Below are 17,063 nucleotides of genomic sequence, written 5' to 3'. Positions count from 1 at the left end.
CTCATCATATTCGGCCAAGTGAAATGGTTTAAAATTATGAGTCAATAATTAACTTAGTGCAAAAGTTAAACACTGGTTTAACTTTTAATACATGAAGGTTAACATAGAGTAATGAACACAGCAGCAAAGTTTTAACTCAGTCAGAGTAGCCTGAAATGGGCGACTGGTCTCGAGGGCGGCGTGGTCACATTTGCTCAAACACGGACCTCTGTAGCGTCTAGGCTTTAGCCCCAAGCGCGTAGACTATGTGGTAACTAGCAGATTTTTTTTTTAAAGTTGGAGCAGCGAATCGCTTAAAAAAATATACAGCCCCCAGTGAGGATTGAACTCACGACCCCTGGTTTACAAGACCAATGCTCTAGCCACTGAGCTATGGAGGCGGGCGATTACGGTTATTTATACTTACTTTAAATCCTCCGTTCTTGTGTTTTAATCCGTGGATTAAAGCCTGGCGAGGGGATAAAGTGGGATCATAAAGGTGGGGCTCGAGGGTCTAAACTTCAACATTTGTGTGGATTGATCCCCTATATCACTGTACACGTCAGTCTTTGTAAACATCCTAGTCACTGTATTGTCTACTCGTCTCCTGTTGTACATAAACCTGTGACTGGTGACCTATGTGTGTCATGGTGCGTGACACGTTTTAGTAACATAATACTGTGGCGTAGCCAGGATCGTCTTATGGGGGGGGGGGGGTAATTTTTTTCCAGCATTATAAATAAATAAATAAATAAATAAATAAATAAATATAATAATATATATATATATATATATATATATATATATATATATATATATATATATATATATATATATATATATATATATATACTTTGATATTTATTATTCATTGTAAACTATTGCCTTGAGTTTTTCCCCCTTTCTGCTTTTTTTCTTCACATTTACATATTTAACACTTTTTCTGGGTGTTTAGAAAGATTTGCGCGCCTGATTCGATTAAATGAGCGACTATAGCAACCCATTGTATTCATAGTCTATCGCGCTATTTAAAATGAACGTAGCCGACATGGTGCTCACGGGTACGCCCGGTGTCAATCCGCAATCGACTTTTATCTTTATATACAGTATATAGAGAATAGCTCCTGGGGGGGGGGGGCGGGGAATGTTTGTTAAATGCATGTTAAATTAAACATGTGGACCTGAATCCCACCCCCCTCCTTTACCCATTCCACATGCGTTCTCAAAAGTCAATTTTATTTGGACCATCTCTCGCCCCTCGGTCTGGAAGTCATAAATGGATTACCTCTTAACAGGTTTTTAGGGGTATATGTTGTATATCTATCCAATAATGACACAATGAAACTATCTGCTTGAATAGGTGTGATAGAATAGTATAGTCAATTTAATACTAACAACTTCTAATGTAAACACGGATCATATTCCTAAACCAAACACTAACACGATTTGTACACATCAAACAAAATAAAATTTTATTTTCAGAATAGTACATTGTCGGGGACAAGAAACATCAATGATTTGTGTTTAGCATATTGCCTTATTACTTTAGTGGTGTGTGGTCAATTAAAAGAAGCCATCTTAAAAAATAAAGTAATGTAATATCGCTTTCGGTGTTAACTAATGATTTTAAGAATATTTTTTAGTAATACTTAAAAAAAAACAACATTAAATGATAAAAAAAATGTTTATATTTAACTTTCTAATTACCAGACATTGTTTAGTTTATTCATCAACTTTTTCATATCGTGCCATATCACAAGTGGCAGATGAAGTAGAGTTCATCTGTTTCAATGTCCTTGGCACATGCAGTGATAGTTTGCTCTATGCCCAGCCGCCTTTTTCCTCTCTAGCCTGAGCTAGGTACCCATTAGAGCTGTGTGGACTCACCTCTTGTTCAGTGATTCTAACTACGTTTACATCTAGACCAGCGGTTCTTAAACTGATGTCCAGCAGTAGTATGTACCGTTACAACTAAAACAAATGCGCTCATAAAACCCTTGAATAAGACACTTGAACAAAAACATATTAGTGGAAATAATAGTTTCTGTAGGCCAACCAGAACAAGCCTTCGCCGTTTTGAAGGTTAACAAAGGGGACAACTGGACATAGGATTGTTGCGCTGTCGTCCACACAACTTGGTGGTTGACATAGAGGGTGATACACACACCCTCCTCACTTAACTTAATGGTTGACATAGAGGGTGATACACACACCCTCCTCACCCAGCTCAATGGTTGACATAGAGGGTGATACACACACCCTCCTCACCCAGCTCAATGGTTGACATGGAGGGTGATACACACACCCTCCTCAATGGTTGACATAGAGGGTGATACACACACCCTCCTCACTCAGCTCAATGGTTGACATAGAGGGTGATACACACACCCTCCTCAATGGTTGACATAGATGGTGATACACACAACCTCCTCAATGGTTGACATAGAGGGTGATACACACACCCTCCTCACTCAGCTCAATGGTTGACATAGAGGGTGATACACACACCCTCCTCAATGGTTGACATAGATGGTGATACACACACCCTCCTCAATGGTTGACATAGAGGGTGATACACACACCCTCCTCACCCAGCTCAATGGTTGACATAGAGGGTGATACACACACCCTCCTCACCCAGCTCAATGGAAGGTGGACAGTTTGTTTTTATATAAGCAAACACGGTCAAGTTGCCTGTAGAAATGTGTTCATCTGTGATAGTGACAATACAATTAGAGATTAAGATAGCAACTACATGGAGGTCTTAGAGCAGGTAGAGGATGGTTGTGATGTTCTTAAAGAACCATAAAAAATACAACTATTGATAAATACAATTTTTAATTTTAATTTTCCCTTTCAAATGGAAGCCCGAAGTAATTTGTGACCAACGTGAAAGCAATACTAAGCATTGAGCAATTTTATTGATATAAAGTAAACTTTAAAATAAAGCTAGTGTTTCTTTTAATATAGTGTAACAATTATTTTTAAGAAATTATGCAAAAGTTTAAAAATTAAACATCACTCAATAACAACCTTTTAAACGTCAAAATAGTATTTAAAAAAAAAGATATTTGTATAGAGTATTTAATTAAATACTTATTTAGTAGTTATGGTAAACAACTGCCATAAGTTTTCTCCCTTACTTGTATTTTCTTCATATTAACTTGGGGCGGAGTAACACTTTTTCTAGAGGCCAAACCTACTTGGATTATCCGCTGATTAAAAAAAAAGATGAACATTTTACAAACAAATGAAACATTTTTAAATATTATCGATCTCAAATCAACAAAGTTTGTTTAGATTGAATGCATAGGCGTCTTAAAATTAAACAATTATTTTTTTTTTTTTAAACTGAACAAATATTGTTTAGACTGAATGCTTAGAAGGTTTGTAAGTAAGCTATACGTTTTTCAATAAGAAGGCAGTTAGGTGGACGAATTATTTTTGTTGATATTTATTAGCTCATATACGTGTTACTACTAAGTTAGGGGACCTGACTGTCTATGTGGGTAATGTAGTAGAGCTCATCTGTCTCTTTGATCTCAGCTGTTGAAGGGATAATTTAACCAGCTCTGTGATGATCCGTCTTTACGTTGACGTTGTCTAGCATAATTCAGGTACCCAACAGACAGAGCTGAGTAGACTCCGACCTACCGAGTCATACACGGAATCCGAACTCGAGATTTTTCTGTTATCAGTTACAATCTAGAATTTAGAAAAGAAATTATAAATACATTATTTCCCCTGCAATAAAAAAAAAAAAAAGAAAAAAATAAATAAATAAAATGTACATGGGAGGTAATTTCGTTTGTCACCGCCTCCGAGAATTAACTCGCTTGTATCACCCCATTTTTCTCTAAAGCTTTGTTGGAAAGACCACACTTTAAAAAAAAACATTTGTAAGCAGTAGTTAATTAAAATGTATTTTGAAATGAAACATTCGTTTTGTATAGGGCTTAACCTTCAAATTTGAATGGCATAAATGTATAAATGTAATTACAAAATATAGCTAAACATATCGTGATATAACATTAAAGTATATACATACATATATATATATATATATATATATATATATATATATATATATATATATATATATATATATATATATACACGGCAACTCTAGTCTATGCCAAAGAGAAGGAAATAAACACCCTGTAGTAAAGGGTGCGCGGACCTTTGACCACAGAAGCTTTGACCATATGCGGTTTGACCACAGAGAGGCTTTGACCATAGGGGCTTTGACCATAGGGGTTTGACCATAGGGTGATTGGCCACAGGTGTTTTCTCAGCAGAGGGCCTTTGACCACAGGTGGTTTGTCAACGGGTGTTTTATCACAAGCGGTGTGTGCGGCTTTGATCACAGGTGTTTTGTCCATATAGGGTCTTTGATCACAGGTGTTTTGTCCATATAGGGTCTTTGATCACAGGTGTTTTGTCCATATTGGGTCTTTGATCACAGGTGGTTTGTCCAACGCTGGCGTTTGATAACAAGCGTTTTGTCCTTAAATGGTAAGGATTAATTTCAAAAGTTGTGTAATTATATTTTAAATTGCGGCAGGGTGTAATAGTATGTTAATTCATCTGTCATTTAGTAAACCATACAAATATTACTTCTTTGACTATTCTGTTGGAATGTTTTTTTATCATTTTTATCCTTTATATATGCTTTGTATTTTCAAGTACATTTACATTATTTATTTGTTAAACTTATTATATGTCGCATTATTTGTGTTCCGTTTATATTTAAAATAAATCTATGAGGTCTAGTGCCAGCCTTTATGTGGAGACTAAAATATCGTTCTTGACTATTTTAGTACATGTTAATTTCTATTAATGGACTTTCAGGAAACATGTAAAAATTGGGTATTAATTGTATCATAAATTAAAATTAAAATAGCAGTTTATTATTTCTATTTTAAAATCTTTAAATTATACCCCCCCCCCTCTGTGGCCAAAGCCCCGTTGTGGTCAAGGCCACGTTGCGGTCAAACCCACTATGGTCAAAGCACCTGTGGTCAAACCCCCTATGGTCAAAGCACCGATATGGTCAAACCCCCTGTGGTCAAAGCACCTAGGGCCGTTGTACAGACTAGTTGCACTGACTTCAACTTATAAAACGCAACTCTTTTTGTATTATTGTTTTTATTTGCCGATTTATTATTATATTTATGTCTGTATTTATGATAGAACCAAAACTTATTTGGATAAACTGTATTAGACTATTAAATATGTAGTACCGTAAACTCTTATGACAAATAAAAGGCAATTTAAACACTTTTGCAATGGCTAATAGTACCTTCCTAACTCCTATTCTCCATTTCCTCATTTCATGTTGGACGTGTAACCTTTCCCTTTTACAATATAATACACCCACGTATCAAACACCCCCATACCCACACTGATATAAATAATCGCTTACTCGGCTACCAATATGGAGGAAAAAAAAATTGCGAACGATAAAAGGGAAATAACTGCTTAAATATTTCACCGTCACATCATAAAATCGGTTATAGCCCCTTATCAAACGAGCATCTAAAATTTCGAATCACTTTCTGTCAACAAAAAGGTACAAACCTGGAAAAAGATCGACCCCTGCTCCAACCTAAATTAACTAGATTCCTGGTCTGATGGTTACTAACATTGTACTTATAATATCAACAAAACATATTTCAACATATTGTATTCAACTGACAAATTATGCATTACTGTAATCCTTTTTACAAGAGGAAAATAAACCCCGTTGTAATATCTAGCTTTAAAGACTGCAATCTTTATAAATATACTTGTATTCACTCTTTTATTCCTTTCATGATCTTGATGTTTATTCCTCTTTCATTATTAATACCTTACTTTTGGCCCTACTCATTAGATCAGAGATTGTTAAACTAGTTTCTTTTCCTTGTGTGAATGTTAGTGGGTAAACTTGTGGATGGTCTATGCTGTGGTGGCCATAGGTGTAACTAAGAGACGGCTTGTTTGATTGGGGATTGTGACCAGCTCGCTCATAGAGTACCTTAAGTGCAGCACTCGCAGAGAACAGTGTGAGTAGAACGTGAGATACTGTGTGGACTAGTGAAATTGGTGGACTGTTGATTCCCATGTTATTCTTGGAACAGTGATTATTCATCAATAAATAAAGTGTTGTAATCTCGAACCTGCAGTCAGAGTGTGATTCTTTAGACCAGGGGTCTCCAAACTACGGCCCGCGGGCCGGATGCGGCCCGCGAGGTCCTCTCATCCGGCCCGCGGAGATCTTTTTGTCCACGGAAAAAAAACTTTTGTTGGTGATGGCTGAGAAACGTTGCCCAGAAAAATTAAAGACACGCTAGGAAGAAACTGGCCCCCAAACTGAAATTTGATAGTTAATGCGGCCCTCGGACTGAAAAGTTTGGAGACCCCTGATCAAATGCAATAACCATTACCTCCCCTACATGAATAGAACAAACACATAATAAGGGAGAGAAGTAATACAAATTGAGAAAATTAACATTAAAATAACAACATGTACACGCACAAACAGTGAACGGTAATTAATTAATTATTTCTCTAAGTTACATCTACAACTGCATTTTTGTTTTAAGAAATGCAAAAATATATTATTTTTACCTACACGTAATTTTAATATATATGTTTAACTCACAGTACAAACACGCAGACTTTATTACAGATTTTTTACACTATTTGAGTTACATGACATTAAACTTGTACTTTCACTTGGCCGACGAACTCTCTTATTTCGGATCCCAGGAATGGGACAGATAATTTAAATATCAAGAGCAAGTGTATGGTTACACTTTCCACTTCTGTCTTTCTATGTCTGGGTTTGTATCTTAAATAGCTCGCTATATCCGAATGTTTATGTCAGCAGTTTATCCACGATACATTAGTGTGAGTACTGTTGGCTAGTTTGTTGAAGTTAAATACCCATATTGTATATCATTGTATTGTAGTTGAAATATGGGATAATTGATGTTAAAAATAATACTTTATCATATCTCATGATATAAGTATATTATGTGTAATAGTGGAAAGTGTCAATTATTGCGATATTACTCTGAAATCAGACACGCTGATTTTATTTAAGTTTCAATGTATAAGTTATGTTTCCCCCTGTTATTAGAGCGAGTAGTTGACAAAGCCAACAGTAAAATGTTACATCGTATCTATACATGGGACAATGAACTGATAAAAAAATACATTAAGAGGATCCTCCTTGTCTCGTGCAACCAAAACTGTGTTTTGGCCATTATGTCGAGCCAGGCATGTCAAGTGGCCAGGGTATTGTCAACATAATATCTTGATTTCACAGCGTGGTAAAAATAACTATTAAGGCCTTATTGAAAACACACAGTTTGTTAGGGAGAGTGATTCAGCTATGGCGAGCCGATGGTTGAAATTATTAAGTCCCATATAGTATATCGGGTAAATAGTCTATTATTGATATGTCCGTAAGTTGTATTATATTTCGTTGGGTATGATAACGATGAAATTCGATATTATATATTTTATAAATCTGTATATAACGGATAAGGTTCGATAAAAAGTCGAGATTTCCCAAACATTGTGCTTAATTGTTATATAATTGTGTTTTTTGTTAATAAAATGAAACCGTGTATAATTAGAAAGTTGCGTAATCTACATAAAATGATAATTATTTTCAAATTAGTTTTTTTCTGTTTATACCTAGAGTCAACATTATGGATCGTTTGATTTCAATTTTGAGATTTGGGGGTCAGTGGCGTACCGAGGTCGGTTGTCACTCGGTGCGGCACTTTTTCGTGTCACCCCCAGAGGCGTAGCGACCCTTCACGGGGACAATCTTTCAAATTTCCCTTTGCACCCCCTCCCTCTAACTTTCAATTTGCACCTCTTAAAAGACTATTTAACACTCGAATTAATCACTTAATTAAGTGGAATTATCATTTTTCTCTATATATTTTGCTATTTTTTCCCTTGGTGTCACCCTCCCTAAATTAAATGTTGTCACCCGGTACGGTCCACACCCCCCCCCCCCCCTCGCTACTCCCCTGCAGTATAGACATCTTTTGAAAAAAAGTAATTTAATACGATGTGGTTTTTTATGTTTCACAATTTTAATTTGCATTATTTTATATAAATCACAATATCGTACAAAATATCGAATTTTCCAACCTTTATCTTTTATATTGTTTTCACTCAGACTAAACATTAACTTTATTAAACAATTGTTCTTTAAGTAAGAGCAAACTTGCACAACTACACAATCCTTTCATTTAATATTAATTCTGTATCCCTTACAGAAGGGCACAATTTGTAAATACAAGGGAAGTAACTAATTAAAATCACTCAAATTAATAAAATCGAACAGCTCATAACAAAATACACCATCTCTGTTACTGTTTTATTTTTAAAAAGTGTGCAGTTGTTCAGTAGTCAAGAAATTGTGTTTTAAATATACATAAAATGAAAATACAACTAACACGATATTTTCACTTAAAATTAAGACACATTAGTTTTATTTAAAGAATTTTTATTTAAGTTGTATTAAAATGTGCTAAGCTTGAATATAAATAGTTCTTTCTAGCTATGTCTGAATCCCTTAAATAAAGAACCAAGAGTAACATTGATGGGTGTATGTCAGGGATCGGCAACCTGCGGCTCGCGAGCCGCATGCGGTTTGTTTTGATGTCAAGATGCGTATCTTCGGCACAAAGTTGCATGAGACAAGGAGGCTCCCAAATGTATTTCTTTATCAGTTCATTGCCCCATGTATAGATACGATGTAACATTTTACTGTTGGCTTTGTCAACTACTCGCTCTAATAACAGGGGTAAACATAACTTATACATTGAAACTTAAATAAAATCAGCGTGTCTGATTTCAGAGTAATATTGTAATAATTGACACTTTCTACTATCACACATAATGTATTCATATTATGAGATAGGATAACATATTATTTTTAACATCAACTATTACATATTTCAACTTGAATACAATGATGTACAATAGGAGCATTTAACTTCTACAAACTAGCCAACAGTATTCACACTAATGTATCGTGGACAATCTGCGTGCATAAACATTCGGGTAAAGCGAGCTATCCAAGATAGAAATACAGACACAGATAGACAGAAGTGGAAAGTGGAACCAAACACTTGCACTTGATATTTAAATTAGTTGTCACATTCTTTTTTTTTTTTTTTTTTTTTTTTTTTTTTTTTGAACCAGATGTAACTTTTATTCTATTTCATTTTTATCTCAAACATAAACGACAGTCATTCTTTCTTAATATAATCGGGGAAAAACGACGTTCATTACTCTCCTGCTTCAGTTGTCCCATTCCTGGGATCAAAATAACTGAGTAGGCCTACATAAAATTAGGTGGCATGCTGGGGAGCGACATGTAACACTTATTGTGTAAAAAAATCTGTAAGAAAGTCTGCGTGTTTGTATTGTGAGTTAAACATATATATTAAAATTATGTTTACGTAAAAAATATAGTTTTGCATTTCTGAATACAAAAAAGCATTTGTAGATGTAACTCAGAGAAATAATTAATTAATCACCGTTCACTTTTTGTGCGTGTACATGTTGTTATTTTAAGGTTAATTTTCTCAATTTGTATTACTTCTCTCCCTTATTATGTGTTTGTTTTATACATACAGGGGAGGTAATGGTTATTGCATCTGGTACTTAGTAGTATGGGTTGAGGCCAGAACAGATTAAAGAATTAGCAAAGCAGAATACTGAAAGATGGACCTAAAAATATAAAAAAAATCAAACATCCTTCTAGTAGTTTGTCATTTTTAGTCCTTTAGATTTAGAAAATAAAAACCTAGATTGGCGGCTACACACTAAACTCAAGTAACTGGTTACATACAGACCGCTATGGTTTCCGATTCAAGAGAAAATATTGTAGGTAATTTTATAAAACAATTTGATCGTTTATTTTATATGAAAGGTGTTTTTTTTTTATATTAATCGACATATGAATAATTGTGAGCTAAGAGTATCAGGTAGACAGAATCGGATAGTTGAATAGTGTTTTGAGTAATCATGAGTTCAGTAATCGTGTTTTGTAAATATCGAGTAGCCAAGTTGGTCGTTGAGAATAGATTGTCGAGATTATTGTTTGCAGTTCAGGAAAAGAAGGAAGGGTACATATAGGTAACATAGTGTTGTCGCTAGGGCAGTGGTATTAACATAACATACTCGCTCGGCTAAGTTAATATTTTAGAAGTGTAAAATATGGGAGGCATGTTATTAACGAAAATAATACATTTAAATGAAAACGAAATAAAATATAATATGTAAATATCTTTTATTTTGTTTAAGCAGTGTAATTTTGAATAATAATTATTTCAGTTAAAAAGATTAAAAAATTATAAGAGCCGTAATAGCTAATATAATATTCTTTTAGTTAGTCCGTATATACGCATGCAACTTTTTTTTTCTTTTGTGTGTTTTGATGTCTATTTCATCTATTCCGTAGATTTAAATCTTACCTGTGCCTGTGATAGATATAATTAGAGTGGTTTAAACCTGGGTATGTAAGGAAATAGGAGATAAATGACAGCCATGTCTAACGGTTCTTTTACATTACAGACAACATATCACATAATACTTTTTACAAGTGATTAAATTTCTCTGGAAATAAAGGTATATTTTATGTATTTTATTTTTGTTAACGTTAAATATATGTATTGTATTTTTACTGTACAAGCCGAATATGTATGCTGCATACGTGAACGACAGCGACCCATTCGGTTCAGTATAATAATGGTATCTTAATGACCCATTATACCTCGGGGCCCAACTAAATCTATATTTATAAAAACTACACTAACTATAATTTTAATTTGATTTTGTCCCTTATGCAAGGGATCCAGAAATAAAGTTTAAAACCCAGTGATCCACAGTATGGTAATGCGTGCTTTTAACAATACTAAAAGAAGTTTTGTTACAATAAAGTTAATGTTTCTTGTCGCTATATGAAATTAAGATGTAATTTGCATTTTGAATACATCTAGTGTTAGTAGACATAGCTGATTATTTTGCAGTATTTAACGTATCTTTAAAGGTCTGAAATAACTTTAGTACATTTTGTTTTTCTGATTTTGTATTTGTTTTAAATATTTAATTTGGTTATTTCCCTTGCAATTAAACATTTATTTTTTCTAACAACTGGAAAGTGATAATATACTCGTACTAGCCGGCGCTTTTCTTAAATTAAACTCATCATAGTATGTCGAGTTACAATTAGACTTTTTTGGGGGGGGGTGGGCGCTAACACTGTTAAACATATATACTTTCTATATACATTATATTTCGTTCGGGGGCGGTAGATGTTCTTCGGCGGGGGGATGGGCGGGGGAGGGGGGTGAGGTCCTCCCCGAAGATATGCCTGCAAGGAGCTACGTGTGTATCGCCTTTGACAATTCAACAAATATGAGGCTAACGGTGATGTGTAAGTTGTTACATTGAGAGTTTGACATTAGAAGTTATAGAAATGTGAAAAGGCTTTGTTATGATTATCATGAGAAAAAAATTGGTTTAATAATATTATTACAGCTTATTACAGCTTCTTCATCTAGTACAATTAATTCTGAATTCGTTGTTGACTGTGAGCGAGAAGGCAGCGCACATCTGATAAATCCAAGACTTCGAGCTCTTGTGTCCGTTGGATTCCAGTTAGTTTCCTCTAGCTTGTTTCATTATACAATCATCCAGTCAACAGACTACCCATATCGTATTCCGATGTGAACAATAATTTGCTATTATATGTTAATTGTATGACCTTAATCTAACTAACGTATAATCCAAGTATGTACTATATCATAACAGAGACTGTTCCAAAGATAAAACAAACAAAAAAGACTGTCCTAAACGAATTAGCAACTGCTACAATTTTTTTTTTCTGACATTACTAATCATCATTTTTTAAAGGATAATGCATCTTAAGGGGAATTTAATTGGCATCGAGTAAAGTTTTAGGGAACTACAATCATACAGCGTATTTTTTTCCGGACTGTCGCACACACATACACACACACACACACACACATATATATATATATATATATATATATATATATATATATATATATATATATATATATATATATATATGTATATATATATATATATATATGGGGGGCGCCAAACTGAAAGTTCGCCCCGGGCGCAGGGAAGGGTCGCTACGCCACTGCTATTTAGTTGTTTTATTTTCTACTTGTCAGCATTTCATAATTTGTGAATTCGACACTATACCACCCCCTTGCCTCCCTCACCCCACCCCATCCCGCCCCAACCGGCCCAGGGAAAGCAGCCGTTTACAGACGACAATGAAAATATTAAGCAGAACGTATTATCTCCCCTTAGTTTCAAATCGTTTAAAAACTAAATTATCTGCCCCTAATAGCCGTCACGTAGTTGAACCGAACCGGCTGTACTATTGTAAACATTCGGGGTGAACTACAGCTCACCTGAAAGGTGGGGATGAGGGTGGTGGCTAAGCTGCGTGTTTTCTATGGTCTCCATGAAGAGAATTATATATATACGAGCCGGCCCGCGGCATAACATACGCCGCTATTTAGTTTTTGTTTTTTCTACTTCTCAGTAATTCATAATTTGTGAATTAGACAGTACCAACGCTGCCACTGAAAACATTTCTTTAAAACACTATCAGTAGCTCGTTAATGACCATAACCGCCCCTCCCCCCCTACGTTTAAAATCGTTTCAAACTAAATTATCTACCCCTAATAGTCGTTACATAACCCGGCTCTGCTTGTAAACATTTAGAGTGAACCACAGCTCACTAAGACCATGTAGGGGTGGGAAGGTAGGGAGCGCGTTTACAGCTTGTTTTCTAGCGTCTCCTAGAAGAGAATTATATATATATAGATATAGCCTACGAGCCGACCCGCGGCGTGTCATACTCCGCTTTCATACGCCACTATTTAGTTGTTTTATTTTCTACTTTTCAGTAATTCATAATTTGTGAATTCGACAGTACAAATGCTGTCACTGAAAATATTTGCTTTAAAACACTATCAGTAGGTCGTTAAGGACGATAACCCCACCCCCTCCTTTCCCCCAACCCCTACTCCCCCCCTCCCGTGAAAGCAGCCTCCTCTTAGTTACCTCCCCTAAGTTTAAAATCGTTTCAAACTAAATTATCTGCCCCTAATAGCCGTCACTAAAGTCAACACGGATCATATTCATAAACCTAACCTCAACACGATTTCTACCCGTCTAAAAAAAAATACCCCTATTTTCAGTCAATTATCGGGGAGAAGTAAAATGAATGATGTGTGATTAGCATATTGCCTTATTCTTTTAGTGATGTGTATTAAATTAAAATCGTTACTCTAGTGCTGGGTTCTCCAAACTTTTCAGCCCGAGGGCCGCATTATCAAATATCAGTTCGTGTGCCAGGGTTTCTTCGAGGCATCTCTTCGGGGAGGTGGCGCCTCCCCCCCCCCCCCCCCACGAAATATAATTTATATAGAAATATATACAATTTTTAAGTGCCCCTCCCCCACGAAGAAAAAAGTCTGAAAGAAACACTGTCGGGGGCCAACAACACAGTCGAGATCCAAGTTTGCTCTCAAATTGATCTTATCGTATTGAATCTTGAAAATGTTTGTTCACACAAGTATGACCCCCAGCTGCAGTTCATCTTTGTAACTGGCCACATTTGCTTCAAATGGGTTTTAAACAGTCCCATTTCTTCTGCCTTTGAATCTAACTTAGAAAAACGCTACTTAAACTGCAGTAGGAGGTCTTTGATGATCTCGCATGCAAATGACCTGTGAAATTCAGTGGTTGCTTCAGCCGTAGGGACCTTGCACTGCTGAGAGTGCGTCAAGTTGTTGGCTTGTACTTGTTCCAAACACATGACAAGTTTGGATCTGAGGACCAATAGGTGGGTGTATAGATCTGAAACTAGATTTCCCTCTCTTGTAGTTTTAGGCTCAGAAAATTTAAATCACTAGTTATTTCCCCTTTTAAACGGGTCTAAGACTTTCGACGTTGAGAGATTAATTTACACTAGGCATGCTGCCCAGCTTCGCTTAGGCTTTCGAAAACATTGAGAATTTGAATGCTTAATTAATTCGTCCGAGGGTCGGTCTACGACCTCAAGAGTTATGAAGAGGTTCCTCCGTGGACATTTTTTTTCGATCTATAGCTAATATAAGGCGCCGGTCAGTCGAGGTCAGTTTTGACCCCCTCATCGTAGACTTTTCGGCCAACCGGCCCTCGTGTTCTGTCGCCCCAAGGCAAGATCATGCCAAATTTGAAGCGCCTGCGGCGCCGGGAAGTGCCCTATCGGACACCCGACAATCTAGATCTAGATCTAGATTCCTAAAAGATTTTTTTTTTTAAGTTTAGCCCGAGCATAATAAAAAAGAATACATAAACCAAGTTGACTTGCTGTGTCTCGAACCCGCACCACCTGCGTGGTTTAATGTACACTAACATCTCCGCTATTTAGGCACCTTATAAAATACGGAGAATGAAAGACGTATTTTAAAATCTTAACTTACGCGAATATGCCTATTCTTTCAAATTAATTTTTTATCCCAAATTAGCCAGTTCATAACAAAGATTTTGTATAAAATAAATAAGTCTTGAAATAGTTTAGTCCTAATATAGAAATTTATTTTTGGAATTGATTTTAGAGAAGTTAGAGTCTAAATCTAGATCTTAGCGTCTACGTCTAGATCTAGTTATTGCGTAGATTTAGATTTAGTCTAGATCTAGAATCTCTAGATCTAGAATCCAAATACATAAAATAAATTTTATGAGTTTAGGCCGGAAAAATTGTATTGTATACATTTCATAGTGTACGTAGATCTAAATCAAATTTGAATGAAATAGTTCATTTCTTTTCATTCTAAACACGGCAGATGACGTCATTAGTTAATGTATAAGCAATAGTGACGTCACAGTTTTATGCGTTCTTTTTCACATCTATTAATGCTTTTCCGGTTGCATAAATAATACTGTTTCTCTACATTCGAATACGCCTTTAATTTTTATTTTTCTTCTTTAAGTAAAATTGTGGTTATACATTTAAAACATCTAACATATTATTTTCAACAAAAGTCCGTAAAAAGTTCTCGATATATCGCTGCCGATTCTGACGTGATGTCCGGCGAAAATTTTTTGCGGACAGAGAAAGAGAGAGAGAGAGAAGAGCGCACATGGCCTTTTATAAATTAGGATTGATAAGAACAATAATCTATAATATAAGCGGGCAAGTAGTGTGTCAGTCCTTCCTTCCGTCATCGCTATAGCTTTTGGAATCATAAAAGTAAACATTCGCACCATGCTGTGCTTTTCAGTGCACCGCAGTGTCTTATTATAAGTAATAGAGTAGGGTTTGTTTATATAGCGGCATTGAGCTATTTTATAATTGCCACGGTTTTTACTCTTTCGCATAACGTCAAGAAAATATTAAATACACGCAAACTGCTAAAACGTATTAAAAAGATAAATGTCAAATATCATTTTAGTTTATATTCCTAGAAAAAATGGATATATTCCATAAAAGTAGGTCGAAAAAGCTAATTAATTCCACTTTTTTTTTGTGGTAATTGTTTCAAGGGAGGTAATTTGAAAATATATTTAACTCCAACAATAATTTAAGTTAATCTTTTTTTTATTACTACCGCATTGATTAGTCTATGTTAAGGTTCATAATTAAAAGAGAAAAATGTTAAGATTATTTATATTATTTTCTAATTAGTCTATGATTTCTCAAAATCACTATTTTTTGTTTTTGTTTTTTGGTGCTAACAGATGGTGAAATTTTATAATTATAATATAGAGAATGGTGGAAAGACTCTCTCTGGGCGCGGACGCCTGGGAAAATCGTGATTTTCGGTGGTAATTCTAATTACATTGCCAATGTGTTTTCTTAGAACCATAAAAGTAAACACCACTTGCCGTACATTCATTTGCATCGCATTGTTTTATTGTAAGTTATGGAGTAGGATCTATTTATGTGACTTAAATTTTTAATGTTGGAAAGGGTCTCTTTGGGCGCGGACGCCTAAAAAGCGTGTTGTTTGGTGGTGATTCTAATGTTGTGGTTGTGTTGTTTTTTTTTTTTGGTTGTGTTGTGGTTGTATTGTGGTTGTTTTTTGGTTGTGTTGTGGTTGTGTTGTGGCTGTGTTGTGGTTGTGTTTTTGTTGTGGTTGTGTTTTTGTTGTGGTTGTGTTGTAGTTGTGTTGTGTTGTGTTGTGTTTGTGTTGTGGTTGTGTTGTGGTTGTGTTGTGGTTGTGTTGTGTTTGTGGTTGTGTTTTTTGTGTTTGTGTTGTTTTTGTTTGTTTTGTTCTGTTCCAAAGTTGGTACATTTAAAAAAGATTTACCGTGGCGGAGCACGGGATGCAGCTAGTTTTTATATAATACATTTTGAAATACAGCTATTGTTTCTTGTTATTTACTGTTATCATTATTCAAAAGAATTATGCAAAAAAGTTAAAGAGATAGCAAAATTTAAATAAAAAATGTAATGTTCATAATAGAATGAAACAAATTAGTTATGTATATAGAGTTTTATATTAACTACATATTTATTTTTCTTCCTGTTTACATAGGGGAAGTGACACTTTTTTTCCAGGCCAGACCATCTTGTATTAGCCGCCGCTTTAAAAAAAAAATTCCAAAAGATGAACACAGTGTAAACAAATGAAACACTGTCTTAAATATTCTCTATCTCAACTGAACAAAGTTGTTTAGACCGAATGCTTAAACGCTTAGTAAGTAAGCTATGAGTTTAAAGATCAAATTATGTGAGGTAATATGTTACGTTTAGTCCACTGCCCTAGTGACAACACTATGTTACCTATATGTACCCTTCCTTCATTTCCCGAACTGCAAACAATAATATCGACAATCTTTTCTCAACGCTCAACTTGACTACTCGATATTTACAAAACACGTTTACTGAACTCACGATTACTCAAAAACTCTATTCAACTAACCTATTTGATCGACCTAAACTCTCAGCTCACAATTAAGCATCTCTCAGTTACGATGAAAACTCTTTTAATCTAAGATATAAGATCAACTCGATACTCTATGA

General features: G+C 35.1%; 1 non-coding gene across 1 annotated transcript; it reads right to left on the bottom strand.

Moving 5' to 3' along the window:
* Positions 1-307: 307 nt before the first annotated feature.
* Positions 308-380, bottom strand: Trnat-ugu (transfer RNA threonine (anticodon UGU)). The gene has a single exon. It is a non-coding gene; the product is annotated as a tRNA-Thr (tRNA).
* Positions 381-17,063: the final 16,683 nt, after the last annotated feature.

This window comes from Physella acuta, unplaced genomic scaffold, assembly GCF_028476545.2.
Source record: "Physella acuta isolate Inbredline_101_S28 unplaced genomic scaffold, ASM2847654v3 ptg000071l, whole genome shotgun sequence".
NCBI classification, from domain to species: domain Eukaryota; kingdom Metazoa; phylum Mollusca; class Gastropoda; family Physidae; genus Physella; species Physella acuta.
Note: the sequence above shows the minus strand (reverse complement) of the source record. Positions and strands in the feature narration are given on the sequence as shown.